This window comes from Notolepis coatsorum (genome assembly GCF_963971535.1).
Source record: "Notolepis coatsorum genome assembly, chromosome: 7".
NCBI lineage: Eukaryota > Metazoa > Chordata > Actinopteri > Aulopiformes > Paralepididae > Notolepis > Notolepis coatsorum.
Window position 1 is genome coordinate 109,516,761 of NC_140171.1, and position 18,321 is coordinate 109,535,081.

At 47.4% G+C, this 18,321-nt stretch overlaps 1 protein-coding gene across 1 annotated transcript in view; it reads left to right on the top strand.

Moving 5' to 3' along the window:
- The window catches only part of sorcs1 (sortilin-related VPS10 domain containing receptor 1), a gene marked incomplete at both ends in the record, with an annotated part of 670,421 nt that overhangs the window by 520,330 nt on the left and 131,770 nt on the right, over nt 1-18,321 (top strand). The gene's annotated exons all lie outside the window — the stretch shown is intronic.

Below are 18,321 nucleotides of genomic sequence, written 5' to 3' on the forward strand. Positions count from 1 at the left end.
ATACAAAAAATTGGAATTTACTATTTATTAAAAAAATATAATAATAACTTTCCACCAGGGGGAGGCCCTCTATGGACCAGCCACCACTGCTTGGGACCCAAGAACCATTTATTTCCAGTCCATTTATTTGCAGTTCATAAATAGTCCATAACACAGGGAGTGTGAACGCAGTGCCAGCTCAGTAACATCAGGTGCCCTGGGCTGGGTGAGACTTCAGAACCGGTAGCGTTGGTTAGCAGAGGTAGCTCTGGTGCACAGACACTCCACCAGTGTCTCAAAGCACAGAACAATCATCCGTCAAGTCCTCCAGAATGTGGGCCCAAGTCGCCACACTTCACAGCCCTGTCTCCACGTGCCTCTCTCTCTTTGTTATTTATGAGTGAATCAAGGCCAAAAGGAGCATGCGCCGTCTCCGGCATTGTTATTCCAAGCAGCGCCGCATGCTTGCGGCCTCCATCGTCACATCCCCATTGACAATCAAACATGTTTTATTCAATCAAGCCCTGGGCGTCCCGGTCGCTCTCGGCTCACTCGAGGTATTATCGGCACAGTCAGAGGTAGATGAAACCCACTGCCGAACAGCGTGGTCTCTCCTGTATTCCTAGTTATTAAGGGCAATAACCCTCTTCTTAGCTAGAGGTGTGTGGATAAGGTAACGGTAGTGATTGGGATACTTAAATGTGATTGAGCCCAGTGGGGAATGTAAAGATAGCATTCTTCTAAAAAGGTGTGCATGTCTCCTGCTGAGGCATGATTATGTTCCTTGATTGTAAGGAGGAAACCAAACGATTATATAATGTGGTTTCAACGTGACGCCAATGTCAAATGCAAACCTTGTATTACTGACTTCAGCTAATTTCCCATCCGCTGTCACCAGTGGTGGGTTTTTTTTAAAGTATTTTTACTCAAGTACTGTACTTAAGTAAAATGTTGAGCTACTTGTACTTGATGTGAGTATTTTCATTTTAGGGAACCTTATACTTTTACTCCATTACATTTCAAGGGAAATATTGTACTTTTTACTCCACTACATGTATCTGAACCAATCAGTTACTAGTTACTTTGAAGAAAATTATTTTGCATAAAATCATAATATATACAACATTCTAAAAATTATGAAGATCATTTGAAGCATGTCAACGGACGTAACCAGAGCAGCATAACTGGACAACACACCACTTTAACATAACATTTAATCAGAGAAGCATAACTGGACCATAACTGGACCACCATTTTAACATAACCTATAGAGGTGGCAGGTCAAAGATGAAAGAACTCTCAAATGCCAAAATTCACTATGAACCTTAGACATATTGTTTTACTTCTGTTCTGTGCCATCACACTGGATACCTACATGAATATAGAACAATCTATGACTATAGATGATAACTAACACACACACACGCACACACACACAGAGGTCAATGGATACACAAACGTCATGTAGAATGTGTACTTTTACTTTAGATACTTAAGTACATTGAATACTTGTACCAGAGTACTAATTTATAGTTAGTTGTTTAGCTAAACTGTAACCCAATGCTCATCTTGGCCATGTTTTATTTTTTTCTCACAACAAACCGGACAGGAAGTCCTCTGTAGGCGTGACTGTTGCCTGTTATTGTAGTTCATCAAAGTATCCACTGAAACCAGATAAAATCAAATAAAATGTACTCGTAAACCTCGAAATCACAAGGTACTGTAATGCCCCCATGGGCCAGACAAGTCTTATTTAAATGCCAACTTGCAGGTTAAACCCTACTCTTCAGTTATGGGTAGTTTACATAATTGGTATCTAATTTCATTATTTATTTATTTCCATTTGACGCCGGAAATGCCACTCAGAAAGGGTTAAAAAGGTCCACGCACGAATAACATGCACGAAGCAAATCTAAAAGCTTATCAGACGCTAGCAGGGCCGTGACGTCACTGGAGGCAACTTATGCCTTATGCCCGTCTGGGTCATAGTACTACTGGCTATGGCTCTGGCTAACGTTACCCCGCTAACGTTAGCATTATGGCTACTGTCGTGAACCATTTTAGATCGGGCATGTAGAGGAGTTTGGGGAACGAGTAAAATGTGCAGGTCCTCTTCTCAGACCTGTGGGGCAAAGCACTGCACACGCATCATGCCGGCTAGCAAGCTACACGTCGCGGCATGTTGATACGATAGTAGCCCCTCGGATAGCACTCGGTGCATCAGTCACGAAAGGGGCTACCACGATAGCTATTAGCTAACGTTAACGTTACAAGCTCAAACACCTTATAACTACTACTATTGTCGTGTCCATAAGTTCCCTTGCAGAATACTTGTGAGGACAAAGATATACAAAGAGGAGAGAACCATTTTAAATCAGGCATTCATGCCGGCTAGCAAGCTACACGTTGCGGCATGTTGATACGATAGTAGCCCCCTTGGATAGCACTCGGTGCATCAGTCACGAAAGGTGCTACCACGATAGCTATTAGCTAACGTTAACGTTACAAGCTCAAACACCTTATAACTACTACTATTGTCGTGTCCATAAGTTCCCTGGCAGAATACTTGTGAGGACAAAGATATACAAAGAGGAGAGAACCATTTTAAATCGGGTGATGTTAGGAGTTTTGAGAATGCTGGCTACCAAGCTAGCTAACTTAGCTACTAACGCTATAAACACAATATGTACAACGACACAATGATTTACATTATTACAAATATGGTAACGTGGTTGTGGCTTTTACAAATAGTGGTTAGCTTTAGAGATGAATGGCTATGATCACGGAGCAATAGTGTTAGTAGTAACAAGAAGGCTCTCTGCTTCCTGCCGTCTGCCTGTGAGTCTCAGAGCCCCTGCTGCCCTTTACCCAGTGTGACGTCATCATTAAGATGACACACGCACGTTATGAAACCATGGATTAAAATATGCATGTGCGTGGAGGTTGTGGTTTGGTCGACAAAATGTTTGATAAAAACGCTAAAACTGGGTCAATTTCGATAATTTCTTTCCCCCTCTTCATGAAAGTCACCGTTGCCCTAGTCACATTGTTTATTGAACAAAAATACAACCTGCAAGTTGGCCTTTAAACAAGTCAAGAAGAAACATCACAATAAATCAAGAATAAAAACCCACTATCAAATCCAAAATAAATGTAAAATAAATAAATAAATGCAACACATACCCTAGCGAAGGTAAGGAAAAACTCACTAAAAACCTAGCAATAGGAAAAAAGCACCACTAGCGATATAATAATAATGCAGCGATGTGGAGGAGAGAAACATTAGAAGGGCCATTCGAGGGGGGATCCCAAGGGGGGTTTTATAATTTAGCTGAACGCTTGTATCCAAAGCGACTTACAAGTTTGTATTTTGTATTTGTATTTATTTAAAATACAGAGACAGTGCATATTAAGGAACATTTTACTGTAAATATGCCAGTTTAGCCAGGTTGGAAATTTTTCAACTGTAGTCTCTGGGGCAGGTGACATGAGCACTACAATAATTAAAACATAGTACAATAATTAAAACACAGTAGGAATCAGTAGGTTACAATACACTAAAATACATTAAAATAAATACATTAAAATACATCACAACCCCTCAGTTAAAATGGTTGCACACTTGACCATCTCTCAACCATGATTTTAAGTTCTTTAATGAAATTTATCTTTGATACTCCCTGAGCCGTGTTGGCAGACTGTTCCAGGTGTGGGCTGCTCTCACGGAAAAGGCTGCCTAACTAAAAGCAGACCTGTTTTTTGACTACACAGTCCCCTCTAACTACAGACCTGGTATATCTGTCAGCAGATGCTTTCTGTTTTATGAAAGTACAGAGGGGATTTTATAGGTAAGGCAGGCATCTTTGATGATTGTCCCAGCTCAGTAGGTTCTGGTTTGTTATGCTGTGACAATGGTGGTGGCCAGGCACGTGCACACATAGAGCCCAAGGGGTGCTTGCGCACCTGCCTTTTTGAGCCTCATAAAAAAAAAGTGCCCTTTTTGAAAGAAAAAATAATAATATTTCTTTTTGTATTATTATTATTGTTATTTTTTGTTACGCATTCCCTTCCGACTGAATAATGTCAGGATAGAATCAAAATATTAGGTAAGGAGAGAGAGATGCCCCATATTCCATTGCAGTTTGCACGGCCTCCTCAGCATGCCTCTCCGTGGACCTATATATTTTATGCATAGCGTAAAATACTATGCCGGTAGTATCGCGAGGTTAAGCGTTGGACTGTGACGTCAGAGGAGACACTCCAGGCTGCACTTGAATGCACAGACTGGAATGTATTCCGTGATAACACAGCCAATATTAACGAATACACTGAAACGGTGCTTGACTTTGTCTGTACTCTGGTAGAAGAAACAATCCCCTCTACCACAATTAGAATCTACCCAAATCAAAAGCCCTGGGTAGATAAATCCGTCCGTGAGGCTCTGAAAGTGCGCACCTCAGCCTACAACACCGGGCTTGTGACAGGCAACATGGATGAACACAAGACGGCAAGATACAACGTCAGGAGAGCAGTAATAGAGGCAAAACGGTGTTATAGGGATAAAGTTGAACTTCAGTTTGAACAGGCTGACTCTAGAGGTATGTGGCAGGGCCTCAGAACAATGACAGATTACAAAGGCACCTCCCTCAAACTGAACAGTGACATCTCCCTAGCAAATGATCTCAATACCTTATATGCAAGGTTTGAGGCTGTGAATAACAACACCAGCCTACAAGCCACGGCAATGGGGGTGGGGGGGTCTGCTGATGGAGACTCAGTGTTCAGGGTAACAGAGCATGAGGTGAGGCGGACCTTTAAAAAAGTGAATATCAGGAAGGCAGCAGGACCGGACGGCATCCCCGGCCGCGTCCTAAAAGTCTGTGCCGACCAACTGGCCCCGGTATTCACTGACATCTTTAACCTGTCCTTAGAACAGGCTGTCATCCCCACCTGTCTGAAGAAGTCCACCATCATCCCTGTACCCAAAAAATCTACGCCCGCTTGCCTCAACGACTACCGCCCTGTAGCTCTCACCTCCATAGCCATGAAGTGCTTTGAGAAGCTAGTGAAGGGCTACATCTGTTCCTCCCTCCCCATCAACCTGGACCCCCTGCAATTTGCATACCGCCCTAACAGGTGCGCCATAGCCCATGTGCTGCACACAGCAGCATCACACCTGGACAAGAGGCAGGGGAACTATGTGAGAATGCTGTTCATCGACTACAGCTCAGCATTCAATACCATAGTCCCCTCCAAACTCATAGCCAAGCTCAGGGACCTGGGCTTGAACTATGACCTCTGCCAGTGGGTCTTGGACTTCCTGACGGGCAGACCCCAGGTGGTAAGAGCAGGCAACTGCACCTCCTCATCCATCACACTCAACATAGGGGCCCACCACACATGACTGCGTGGCACAGCGGAACAACAACACAATCATCAAATTTGCTGATGACACAGTAGTGGTGGGCCTGATCTCTGCCAACGACGAGAGGGCCTACCTGGAAGAGGTAGAGAATCTGTCACAGTGGTGTCAGGAGAACTGCCTCTCCCTGAACGTCAGCAAAAAAAAAGAGATGATTGTGGACTTCAGGAGGTCGGAGGTCAAGGACTACAGCCCCCTCAGCATCGACGGGGCCCCGGTTGAGAGAGTGAACAGTTTCAAGTACCTCGGAACCCACATATCCGAGGACTTGACATGGACCACACACATTGACAGTGTTGTGAAGAAGGCACGACAACACATCTACTTCCTCAGGCGCCTAAGGAAGTTCCAAGTCAGTCAGAAGATCCTTAAGAACTTCTACTCATGTACAATAGAGAGCATCCTGACTGGCAACATCACCTCCTGGTTTGGGAATAGCACTGCACAAGACCGTAGCAGACTACAAAGAGTGACACGTTCAGCCGAACGCACAATTGGAGGGGGGCTTCCCACCCTCCAGAACATTTACAACAAGCGGTGCAGGGGTAAGGCTAAGAGAATCATCAAGGACTCCAGCCACCCGAACAACTGCCTCTTTGAACTGCTGCGGTCAGGCAAGCGATACCGGAGTCTTAAGGCGAGCACAGAAAGACTCAGAAGAAGCTTCTATCCCCAGGCCATCAGGCTGCTCAACGAACAATAAACAACCATCAACAACCATCAAATGCACACAGCACACACACCCACACGCACACACTCACTTTAAACAAACAACACACGGCAGCACCCACTCTCCACACTTTAGATCACCTAAACACACTTTATATTTATTGGTAAAGGATTTGCACTACAACTCGTACACCTTACTGTAAATTGTACCTAAATTGTACCTCATCCCATTTCTGCTTTGCACTATATAGTATTGTATATTAGTACATTGCATAGTATATTGTATATTGTATGGTAACTCAGTTACTTCTATTCTGCATCGAACATTGTACATATGTCTATACTGAACACTGTGACCTCTATTTTTACTTCTATTTTACATGCTATACTATTTTATTTCATACTTATCTTGTCTAGCACAGTCTCTGGAGCGTAACAGTAAGAAGCATTTTGTATAAAAGTATTCTGTACTTCTGTATGACAACTATTAAAGAAACTTGAACTTGAAGAAACTGGTGATGATGATGATGATTGTAACTGAGGGGTACAATTCCCTGACTGTATTGATAAGTATGGTATCATTAAACCACTACCGCTTTATGTACTTTAATTACTGGCCATACAGTACATGATATATAAATATGATGAACACTTCCCACAATGAATCGGTTCCACACAAAGTGGTAATTAAGTATTTATTGCAGCAAAAGGTACATAATATACTTCTCTATTTTACTTTGGATGCGCTTATAAGGCAAAGGAATGTGCGTAGGCAAATCAATAATGAATGTCCATTCTCTGGTTACGCAGGAGGTAATTATACAACCTGAATCTTAGGGAATTATATCTATGGTACACTAGTAATATATAGCGGGAGATACTGGAAGGGTCCCCCCGGTTGTAAGCCAGCAGGGGTAGAGGATCTGTCGGTAGTAGAGAGTCTGGTCAACGATGACTAAGGAGACTCCAAGTACAGGAGACGGTGCAATAGTCTCTTGATCCACAGACGAATACAGCTGTTCTCCGTAGACTGTAGCTCCACAGTGAAGAAAGCTAGCCGGCCTCAGGCTCTCTGAGGCGCAGACTCGACGTGGCTCCTCACAGGGTAAATCCCACACATGTAGGCGTCGGCGATTCTCCGCTCCATAAATCACAGGACCAAAACAAATATAATCCAGCCGCAAAGGGCTATGTAGTCGCCGGGTAGATTAATCCAGTGTACATGTCCACACGGTTCTCGTCTAGGTCTCCTCGGGTGAAAGCGCCATGAAAGCAGCCCAGCCTGGATAAGCACTCTAGCTGATACGAGGAAGCGTTGGTGATGCTGGTCACTGTAGAACTTTAGCCGCACGATACACTATACACAAATAGACTATTACTGACTTAATAGAAATATGTCGCACTCGACGGTATAGCGCCAAACTCTGACAATTCAGTTATTAATTCGCACGCGGTCTCAATGCTCTATTTGGGCCCAAACAGGCCATACTTCACCGCACGGAGTATCGTGGGTGAGGCTTCAACTTATTGGGTAACTCTACTTCTGTATTCACCTGCGCCATATTTATATGCACGGCGAACAATCTAGTGCCAACCTCATTTCTGTCTCGTATCCCTGGGCAAGGCCGGGCATGTACAGACATGTCTTGACGGTGGCCTTGAACCTGACTCTGGAGGCATGGCCCTGGCGCCTGTGGACCGCTGTCCAATAGGAGAACGAAACATCATGGTCCGTACTAGGCTAAAGGGATATTCCGTGTATATGTACAAGGAATATACAAGGGATATCAAACGATATACAAATACTATGCAATATATATCAATCAATAAATATATATATTCGGTTTAATCTTATCCTTTGTAACAGCCGCCTCCTAATTAGTCCCACCTAATTAGCTAAGCAGAGACAGATTAACCGCACTGTCTACTACTCAATGTCTGTTGTGAGGGGTCGGGCAGTTCACAAAGTCATGGGGTCATGGTCGTCATCGATAGTATCGGGGAGCCTTGGCAGTTCTATTAGCCTCGCCACGGGTGGGGTGTAGATCCGTCCTTGGACGAGCACTTCGGCTGCTCGGACCTTTCCGTCGGCACCGCTGATCACTTTGCTTACGCGGCCAGCCGGCCACATAGCTCGGGGTAGTGACTGGTCGATAATCATGACGACTGTTCCTTCTGTCAAATTGTCTCTCTCTTTCACCCATTTCTGGCGGGTCTGTAGAGACGGTAGATAGTGGAGTAGGAAGCTGTTCCAAAACTTGTCAGCCAATACTTGACTGTACCTCCACATTCTTCGGCCGTTCGCTTCTTCAGGCCTGTACATTGTCTGTGGTAGCGCGGGGTCCAGCCGCCCAATCAAGAGTGTGTTGGGGGTGACTGGGTCGACATCTGCTACATCACTTGAGACGTAACCGAGGGGCTTTGAGTTCAATACTCCCTCGATCTCCGTGAGGACTGTCATTAGGACTTCTTCCGCCACGGTCTGGGCCCCAAGCACGGCGTACAGGGCTGTCTTTATTGAACGTACTTCTCGTTCCCAAGTTCCACCGAAGTGAGGTGCGTTCGGGGGATTAAACTGGAAGTCAATCTGGGATGGAGCGAGGTGGGTCTTAAGTTCTGGGCCCATAGCTTGGAAGCTCTCTCTCAGCTCTCTTTCTCCGCCTTTGAAGTTTGTCCCGTGATCAGACAATAATATAGACGGTTTGCCTTTCCGCGATGTGAATCTTCGGAAGGCCATAAGGAATGAGTCTGTGCTCATGGTTGGAAGGAGTTCTATATGCATCGCTCGGGTGGTCATGCATTTGAATACAATACCCCACCGCTTCTCGGTTCCTCTTCCTTTCTTTATATACAGCGGGCCGAAACAGTCCATACCGGTGGAGTGAAAAGGCTTGTCGCCGAGTCGGAGGCGACAGGGAGGTAGGTCAGCCATCCGGGGTATACTGGGCTGCGCTCGCCACTTACGACAGTCTAGACAGGTTCGCTGGAAGCGCCGCACTGCTTCTCTCCCTTGCAGTATCCAATAACGACGTCTGATCTCTGCGAAGACTCTCTCTGCCCCGGCGTGATGCACATCCTCGTCGTATTTCTTTATGATCAGCTCTGTGACCTTGTGTCGGCTGTTTAAGACTATCGGGTACTTGACGTCATCCGGTAAGTCTGGAGCTCTCCGCAGACGACCACCCACTCTGATGAGACCATGGGCGTCGCTCTCGGGGGCTAGGTGGAGCAGTCTGCTGTCTGATGGGACAGGCTTTGCTCCCTGTAGACAGTCTAGCTCATCGGGGAACGAGTCTCTCTGGGCTCGTTGTAGTAGAAGAAGTTCTGCTTCTTCGTAGTCAGCTGCTGTAATGTCAGTAGTGAGCTGAACCTCTGGGTGGTGCCACAGGAATGTCTTTAGCTGCGCACTCTCTAGGGTGAGGCAATCGTCTATGTCGGGGTCTGTGGAGACGAGTGTGTTCAATCCACAGAACATAGATTTCTTGTTTTCGGCCTCCTCTTTACTCGCTTCCCGTGGGGTGGGTGTAGGCCACTCTTCTTCCGGGAGCTTGAGGAACTCTGGCCCGTCACTGTATAGGTTGTGACGGGTGAGGTCATCCAGGGACATTCCCCGGGTGATGACGTCAGCTGGGTTGTGTTTTGTGTCCACATACCTCCAGCTTGCTACTTCTGTTAAATCTTGAATCTCTGTGACTCTGACTCCCACGAAGACCTTGTATCTGCACAAATCAGACCGGATCCATGTGAGTACTGTCGTGGAGTCTGACCACAAGATTGTTCTTTGCACCGGAATGGTGAGTTCACGTTGGATTAACGTGGCGAGTTGCGCTCCTGCTAGGGCTGCGCAGAGCTCTAGACGCAGGATAGATTGTTGCTTTCGTGGGGCTATTCTTGAGCGAGCCAGGATGAAAGCAGTATGTATTTCTCCTCCCTCCTCTCGGGCACGCAAGTAGGCCACCGAACCGTAGGCTACTTCGGAGGCGTCGCTGAAGACGTGCAGGTCCATCTGGCACGTCTCCGGCCTCACTGTGGGTGGGAAGTAGCTGCGGCGTATGTTGACACCTGGGAGTGAGCTGAGTTCCGTCTCCCACTCTCTCCATGTGGATGCAAGGTGTTCGGGTATGGGGTCGTCCCAGCCCTGGTCCTTGTCCCATAACGCTCTTACAATCATCTTTGCCCTGGTGGTGTAAGGTAGAATACATCCCAACGGGTCATATTGTCTGGCGAGTGTTCTGTATACACTCCGTCTGGTGGTCGGTAGTGCAGTCGACCTTCCCTGCTCCTTGGTCAGGGGTGTGTGTTTATAATGGAGCGAGTCTGTTTTGAAGCGCCAGACTAGTCCTAATGTCATTTCTTGGGCTTCTCCTGGGATGGTCGCCATCCAGGTCTCGCTGCTTGCTGCCTTGTCCTCGGGGGAGAGGCTGTGCAATACTTGCGGGTCGCTGCTGGCCCACTGCCTGAGATCAAAGCCGCCTTTGATCAGGGAGGCGCGGAGCTTGAGTAGAAGGGCCTCGGCTTCTTCTGGCGTCGTGACGCTTTGCAGACAGTTGTCCACGTAGAAACTATTTCCTACACTTTGTCGGACCTCTTCATCAGCTGCTGGGTCCTCTGTGACGTGCTTTTGCAGTGCAAACGTAGCACAGCATGGGCTGCATGTGGTTCCGAAAGGGAGGACTTCCCATTGATAGATGGCTGGTTGCTCATCCCCGATCCTCTCTCTCCATAGGAACCGCAGCAGGGGCTTGTCCTCCTCCACTAGTCTCACCTGCAGGAACATCCCTTTGATGTCGCCGCTGATGGCCACCTTGTCTTGGCGGAAACGTAGTAACACGCCTAGTAGAGAGGGGCCGAGTGTTGGGCCGGGCAAGAGCTCTTTATTCAGATTTTGTGATCCGATCTGGTAGCTGCAGTTGAACACAATACGATCCTTGCCGCTGTGGTGGACTTTGTGGTGCGGCACGTACCATGATTCGGTCGTCTGATCGGCCTCTTTAATGTCAATTTTCTTTATGTGTCCCGCTGTGATTAGCTTGTTAATCTCAGCGCGGTACACCGTCTCTTGAGCGGGGTCTCTGGCTAGGCGCCGCTCTGTGTTCAATAGATACCGCTCCGTCGCTTCTTTTGGGGCGTGGAAGGTAGGCATACCCTCTCGCCTCAGGAGTGGAGTTGCGTATCTCATCACTCCGTTGACTTTGACTCTCTTTGTCCCCTGCTCGAGGAGGGCTATAGCGTAAATGTCTTCCTTGGAACGAATGTCTTTCTTTTCGTTCTTAAAGGGCATTGTCTCTAGTGTCCATAGCCTCTCGACATGCTGTAGGAGGGTGGTGTCTTCTTCTGTCACTCTGGAGTGGAGGCAGTTAGTGGCTGCTGTTCGGTTAAGAGACTTAGCGAGGGGGCCTTGTAATGTCCATCCTAGGCGGGTCTCGACTGCTGCAGGACAGCCTCTGGGCCCTGTGTGGACCCGGTCAATCGGGACGATGAGGTCTGCATGGTCGGAGCCTATCAGCAGGGTCGGGGTGGCACCGTCTATGAGCGGTATAGGTAGTTGACGCAGGTGCACATATTTATCCATCAGCTTGGCGATGGGGTAGGTGTACTGCGACAGGCCTATTTCTTGGCTGGTGAAAGCATTAGTAATCCTATACCGTCTCTCTGGCTGCCCGCTTGCTGCGATAGTGAAGGAGACATTCTCGCCCTTTATCGTCTTTAGATCTCTTCTTATTGTCCGAATCATCATCTGGTTTTCGCTCCCCCGCAGCCCCAGCTGGGCCGCAGCGGACGCGAGGAGAAGGGTCTTCTCTGACCCGTCGTCAAGGACGGCGTAAGTGTCCATGACCTTATCTTGGTAACTCAGTGTTACGCGGACCACCTTTAAGAGCACCCGGGCGCCCCCGCTGCTGGCAGGGTCAATGTACATAACACTTGTCTTTGTGCTGCTTGAGGGTGCAGGCTTTCTTCTGTTACTGTCGTGTAGGACATCTAGGTGGGCTCCGTCACACCGATTACACCTCTTCTTTAAGCGGCAATCGGCTGCCATGTGACTGCGCGCACATCGGTAACAGCGTCGGTTGGACTTTATGACACATTATTGAATGTGTCACATTGTGACAACCAGTGTTCCTTTTCGCAGTACGGGCACACCATCTTCCACTTCTCTTTCATCGAGGGGGTACTGTGGTTCTTGCTGCTCGGTACTGATTCTGATTGGTGCATGACGGTCACCAATCTTCGGCCATCGTTTGCTCTCCTAGGTCCCTCTCTGGAGCTTGGGGTGCTCCGCATGAACGTATCCAACCGTAGGCTGTTGACTTCTCTCGCCAGGAAGTCGGCTAGGTCTAGGAGGGATGGCTCGGGACCGTTAGGATCACGGTGGTCTCTTTGCCGCCTGAAGCGCTCTTGTCGGGCGGGCGGAAGCTTCTCTAAAATCCTTTCGACATTAGAGTTCGCGTACAGTTCGTGCATACCCTTTTCTCTTTGCACCCCCAGCATCCCTACCAGGGATTGTACCTTGATAGACAGGTCATCTAGTGAGCGATTGTCTGTGGCTGGGGGTAGGCGGTCAATATGCCTTATCTCTTGTATTACGTAGTCCCATATGCGTCCATATCTTTGGTCGAGTGCTGCTAGAGCCGCTGTGTATGGGGTAGTAGAGGTGGCATAGGCCAGCGCTATATTGTGCGCTCGGGGCACCTTGAGGTGCTTCAGTAGGATAGCATACTTGTACGGTTCATCAGCTACATCAGACATCATTGTCTCTAAGCACATTCGTAGCTCCGTGTACTGTGCTCTGTTCTCGTGGGTGAAGTCCGGAAACGTCGGTGTGCCAATGTATGATGCCATGGATGGCTGGCACATCGGTGAGCGTTGGAAGAGAGGCCTCCTAGGCGAGTCTCCTCTTACGCCTCTTGGTGGGCTGGTACCTCCTGGGTACCATGGCCCGCGTATCCAGGTGCTGTTCCTCGGGGCTGGTCGTGCGTCAAGCTCACCCGTGAATTGAGTCTGGGGTCTGTAGCGCAGAGCCGCGGGGGTAGAGCCTGGGCTGTACTGGACCTCCTGGTCCTGTGGAGTACTGTGCTGCTGTCGGGCTTGACTCTCCTCCTCTCCCTCTTCTTCTTCCTCTGGCAGGTCCTCTAGATCCTGTAGTCGTCTATTTAGCCTCCGCGGTGTAGACCGTTTCTTCCTTGTAGCTGGGTCTCGCGTGGACCGGTCGGGGAAGGAGTTCGGAGGGGGGTATAGGCTCTCTCTGGTGGTCGGGCTCAGGGTCGCTTGATCGGGTAGGGGAGGGTGCCCTTGACCCTTGTCTTGACGAGGCCCTGGAACCCCGTGCGGAGGGAGGGGGTGTTGCCCTGGTGATCAGCTGCTCCATTATCTGCGCTTGTAATCGGTCGCGCTCGGCTTCGCGCTTGGTGAGAGCGAGGTCGCGCTCTGCTTCTCTTTGGGCACCGGCAGCGGCGCGCTGGGCTTCGGCGGCGGCGCGCTGGGCTTCGGCCCGGTCCCTTACCATATTCTCTTCCGTCTGAAGGCGTCTAATCTCTAGACGTATACGATCTTCGTCGCTCCGTTGCTGCGCCTGAAGGCGTTCTCTTTCCATGGAAGAATGTTCGCGCTCACTAAGCGTATGTGCTTGGAGTCGATCGCGCTCTGTTGAGGCTGCTAGGCTGGCGAGGAATGCCTGTGCCAGCATCTTGTCCGCCTCGCTGGGGGAAGACGCTGGTTGAGGTGATCCGCTCCTGGCAGTACTCGTTGGAGATCTGTTCTCCTGTGGCGAGTCCTGAAGATCCATCTCCGGGGTGCTCTCCTCTTCTTGTAGCGGGTAGAGTTCCATCCCTGGAGGGCTGTCTTTATCCTGGAGCTCTCCGGGGACTACTTCTTCGGTCTTGGCGGGGGGTAAAGTCATGTCGGGTCCCTCCTGGTCCCCACCGTGAGCTTGGTCAGTTACGTTAGAACCCATTAGGGCCTCTATTGGCGGGGTAGCCTGGTCGATAGGGTCGGACATAATTTTACTATCTACTTTTTCCGCGTTTACCGTCTGTTGAAAGCTAGGTAGTATATTGGCAACGTAATCCTCTAAGTACTGAGGTGTCTGCCGTCTACGCTGCGGGCGATCTACTTTAGGAGAACCGTTTTGTGGAGTGTTCATCATTGGCCATGTCAATATTAATACCACTATATTAATATTACACTAGTTACCCTCCGGCTCGAAGGACCAATTGTAACTGAGGGGTACAATTCCCTGACTGTATTGATAAGTATGGTATCATTAAACCACTACCGCTTTATGTACTTTAATTACTGGCCATACAGTACATGATATATAAATATGATGAACACTTCCCACAATGAATCGGTTCCACACAAAGTGGTAATTAAGTATTTATTGCAGCAAAAGGTACATAATATACTTCTCTATTTTACTTTGGATGCGCTTATAAGGCAAAGGAATGTGCGTAGGCAAATCAATAATGAATGTCCATTCTCTGGTTACGCAGGAGGTAATTATACAACCTGAATCTTAGGGAATTATATCTATGGTACACTAGTAATATATAGCGGGAGATACTGGAAGGGTCCCCCCGGTTGTAAGCCAGCAGGGGTAGAGGATCTGTCGGTAGTAGAGAGTCTGGTCAACGATGACTAAGGAGACTCCAAGTACAGGAGACGGTGCAATAGTCTCTTGATCCACAGACGAATACAGCTGTTCTCCGTAGACTGTAGCTCCACAGTGAAGAAAGCTAGCCGGCCTCAGGCTCTCTGAGGCGCAGACTCGACGTGGCTCCTCACAGGGTAAATCCCACACATGTAGGCGTCGGCGATTCTCCGCTCCATAAATCACAGGACCAAAACAAATATAATCCAGCCGCAAAGGGCTATGTAGTCGTCGGGTAGATTAATCCAGTGTACATGTCCACACGGTTCTCGTCTAGGTCTCCTCGGGTGAAAGCGACATGAAAGCAGCCCAGCCTGGATAAGCACTCTAGCTGATACGAGGAAGCGTTGGTGATGCTGGTCACTGTAGAACTTTAGCCGCACGATACACTATACACAAATAGACTATTACTGACTTAATAGAAATATGTCACTCGACGGTATAGCGCCAAACTCTGACAATTCAGTTATTAATTCGCACGCGGTCTCAATGCTCTATTTGGGCCCAAACAGGCCATACTTCACCGCACGGAGTATCGTGGGTGAGGCTTCAACTTATTGGGTAACTCTACTTCTGTATTCACCTGCGCCATATTTATATGCACGGCGAACAATCTAGTGCCAACCTCATTTCTGTCTCGTATCCCTGGGCAAGGCCGGGCATGTACAGACATGTCTTGACGGTGGCCTTGAACCTGACTCTGGAGGCATGGCCCTGGCGCCTGTGGACCGCTGTCCAATAGGAGAACGAAACATCATGGTCCGTACTAGGCTAAAGGGATATTCCGTGTATATGTACAAGGAATATACAAGGGATATCAAACGATATACAAATACTATGCAATATATATCAATCAATAAATATATATATTCGGTTTAATCTGATCTTTTGTAACAATGATGATAGAAACGGCTGTGGCGCATACAGTTGAATGCTGGTATTACACTCATTGAGGGACACGAAGAAGTCAAGTCCGATGGGATTTGGGGATCTCAAATACAAATCGGGATTGGAATAAAAAATGCATTTATATTAACACATTGGCACCCAGGCACGGATATATCCGGCTTTCGAGTCCATGCGTTGTGGACAGAGGCACGGATATATCCGTGGGAAGTTGTTATTGCTTTTATTCCATTTTAATAACCTGTTCAAGGTCGCCGAGCGGCACTGCAGATGTTTCCTACTCTATGAATTCGACAATGTGCAATACCGACCAGATCCTCTTAGGGGCGCTATCGCGCTACTGCAATGTGCCCTGTGGGCGAACGGATCAGTCTCTTTGTTTTCTTTCAATGGTGTTTTCAGTAGCACGATTCTGGATCTGCAGCCTGTAGCTTGGATTACATTTCGAATCGCAGATTTCACCATGCAATAAGGGGATTTATCATCAGCCAATGGACATATCGATCTACCAGATGGCGATCGATAACGGGGAAATGCTCGGGGGGATCCAATCGGCTCATGGTAAGATCTTTTTCACGTAAATTACAGCCCGATCAGAGCTTGTTATCAGTGTGCGATCCATAGCAAGATCTTTGGGTGAGCCCGCGTCGGGGGGGGGGGGGGGGGGGGGGTGCGCGGCGCGCGGTGCGCCTCTCAGCGAGGAGTGCTCAGGACAACTCACTTACCGTCCGGCCGTCTGGACGGGGCTTCCACAGCACATTCCATGATAAAAAAAAATATCTATTTAGTTAGATAGAGATGATTATCTCTCAGACTCCTGACTTACTAACAGTATGAAATACTCCTGGTCCCAAGCATTATTTTCTCGACTGACGAGTCACTGAGCTTGCTTCGACCACTAGGAAACGCGCCCATATTTCATATCATATTTGAAGACCCTAATAGGCTATTATGTTGAGCTGTTACCCAAATTACCCCCATCTCCAGCTTCTTCGGCGCCGGCACCGTCACCGATCGTTGTAATATTAATAATAGTCCCCACGGCCACCGGAGCAGCACCAGCCGCAGGTGTAATTGCGCCTGTAGATGATCCGATTCCCGCCTCCTGCTGCTCTGTCAGCTTCACTGTCTTCGTGCAACCAAAATTGGTTAGGCTTACTTGTTTTCGTTTAGACATTTTACTGGCTGTCAAAACGATCACTGTCTGTGTCAACAAGTAACAGCCACAGCACAGGTTACATACGGGTCAAGTTTGATGTGTGCCGACAGTGCCGTGCAGGCTGTAGCGCCGCCGCGCACCGAATGGTAATTGCAAGAATAGCATGCATGTTGCCATATTACGTGTGAATTAGTGCGCAAATCATTAATCATACATCCAAAATAGCATACGTTTATTATTATACACGATGATGATACAGAAAATTACAGAAAAATGAGAAATGCATGGCAAAAGTAGCATTTATTTTCAGTAATTTAGAGACCCCCCAAAAAATCGCAAATCAAGTTTGCAGGGGAGCTGATGTCTGATCTAGGGGAGCTATAGCTCCCCGGGCTCCCCTCCTGGATCGCACCCTGCTTGTTATGATACTCAACCAGCCGACCAGCGTATGTGGCTACTTAGACGAAAGCTGGCCCTCAACCATTATATTAGACGGGCCCCAGTGGCCGTGAAAGTGTTAAACAATGCAGAACACTTTGTTTTGCATACAAATTATTTAATGCACTTCTCCATTGAAGGTAAACTAACATGGACGGCATTCACATCACAGCCTGAATAATATCACAATATTAACCACAGCATACTGGATTATCCTGAATAATATCACAATATTAAAGACAGAATACTGGAGTACCCTGAATAATATCACAATATTAACCACAGCATAATGCAGATCTGACTGTCTATAGCAGGTGTTTAATCAAAGATCCCCGCTTTCTAGTGTTGCACAAGGACCAATCAGCATGGGTATGGGCGGGTTCATTTTCCATTGATGGGGATTTGATTGGCTGTTTACCTGCAGTCGCAGGATTAATAACGTTAACGTCCGTTCGGCCAGATAAACAATTAAAATATACTAATTAAAATGGTTGGACCTGTGAGATTTGTACTTTGTACTTTGTAGGTCTGCATTTTAAATGTAAGGAGTAAAAAGTATGTTTTTTTTCTCTGAAATGTAATGGAGTAAAAGTACAAAGTATACAAACCTAATAATACTTGAGTAAAGTACAAATCCCCCAAAACAGTACTTAAGTAGTGTAATGAAGTACAATTACTCAAGTACCTTACACCCCTGGCAATCAATAATAATAAACAACGTCCCCCCCCCCCCCTTTCATGCACACATGCTTTGGGATCGTCCGGATCATATGCAGTTTGAGTTATTTCTGTAGCATCTGTAAAACGGAAATGCCATTGGATATAACGTTAGCAGCTATTAGCTCTATAACTAGCCTTCCAGAAAATATACTAGACCAAATCCGCTATAATGCTTATATTCACGGCGCTATAAAATGAGAACCTATTGATGCATTTTTTTTTCTTTAGGCCATTTTGAAGGGACTGTTTATGGCCTCAATTGACAATGAGAATGGACAGATAGCAATACTATAAAGTATAGATTTAGCTGTACAAAAAGCCCCACGTTTGTTTACAAAAGCTGGCCCTCAACCATTATATTAGACGGGCCCCAGTGGCCGT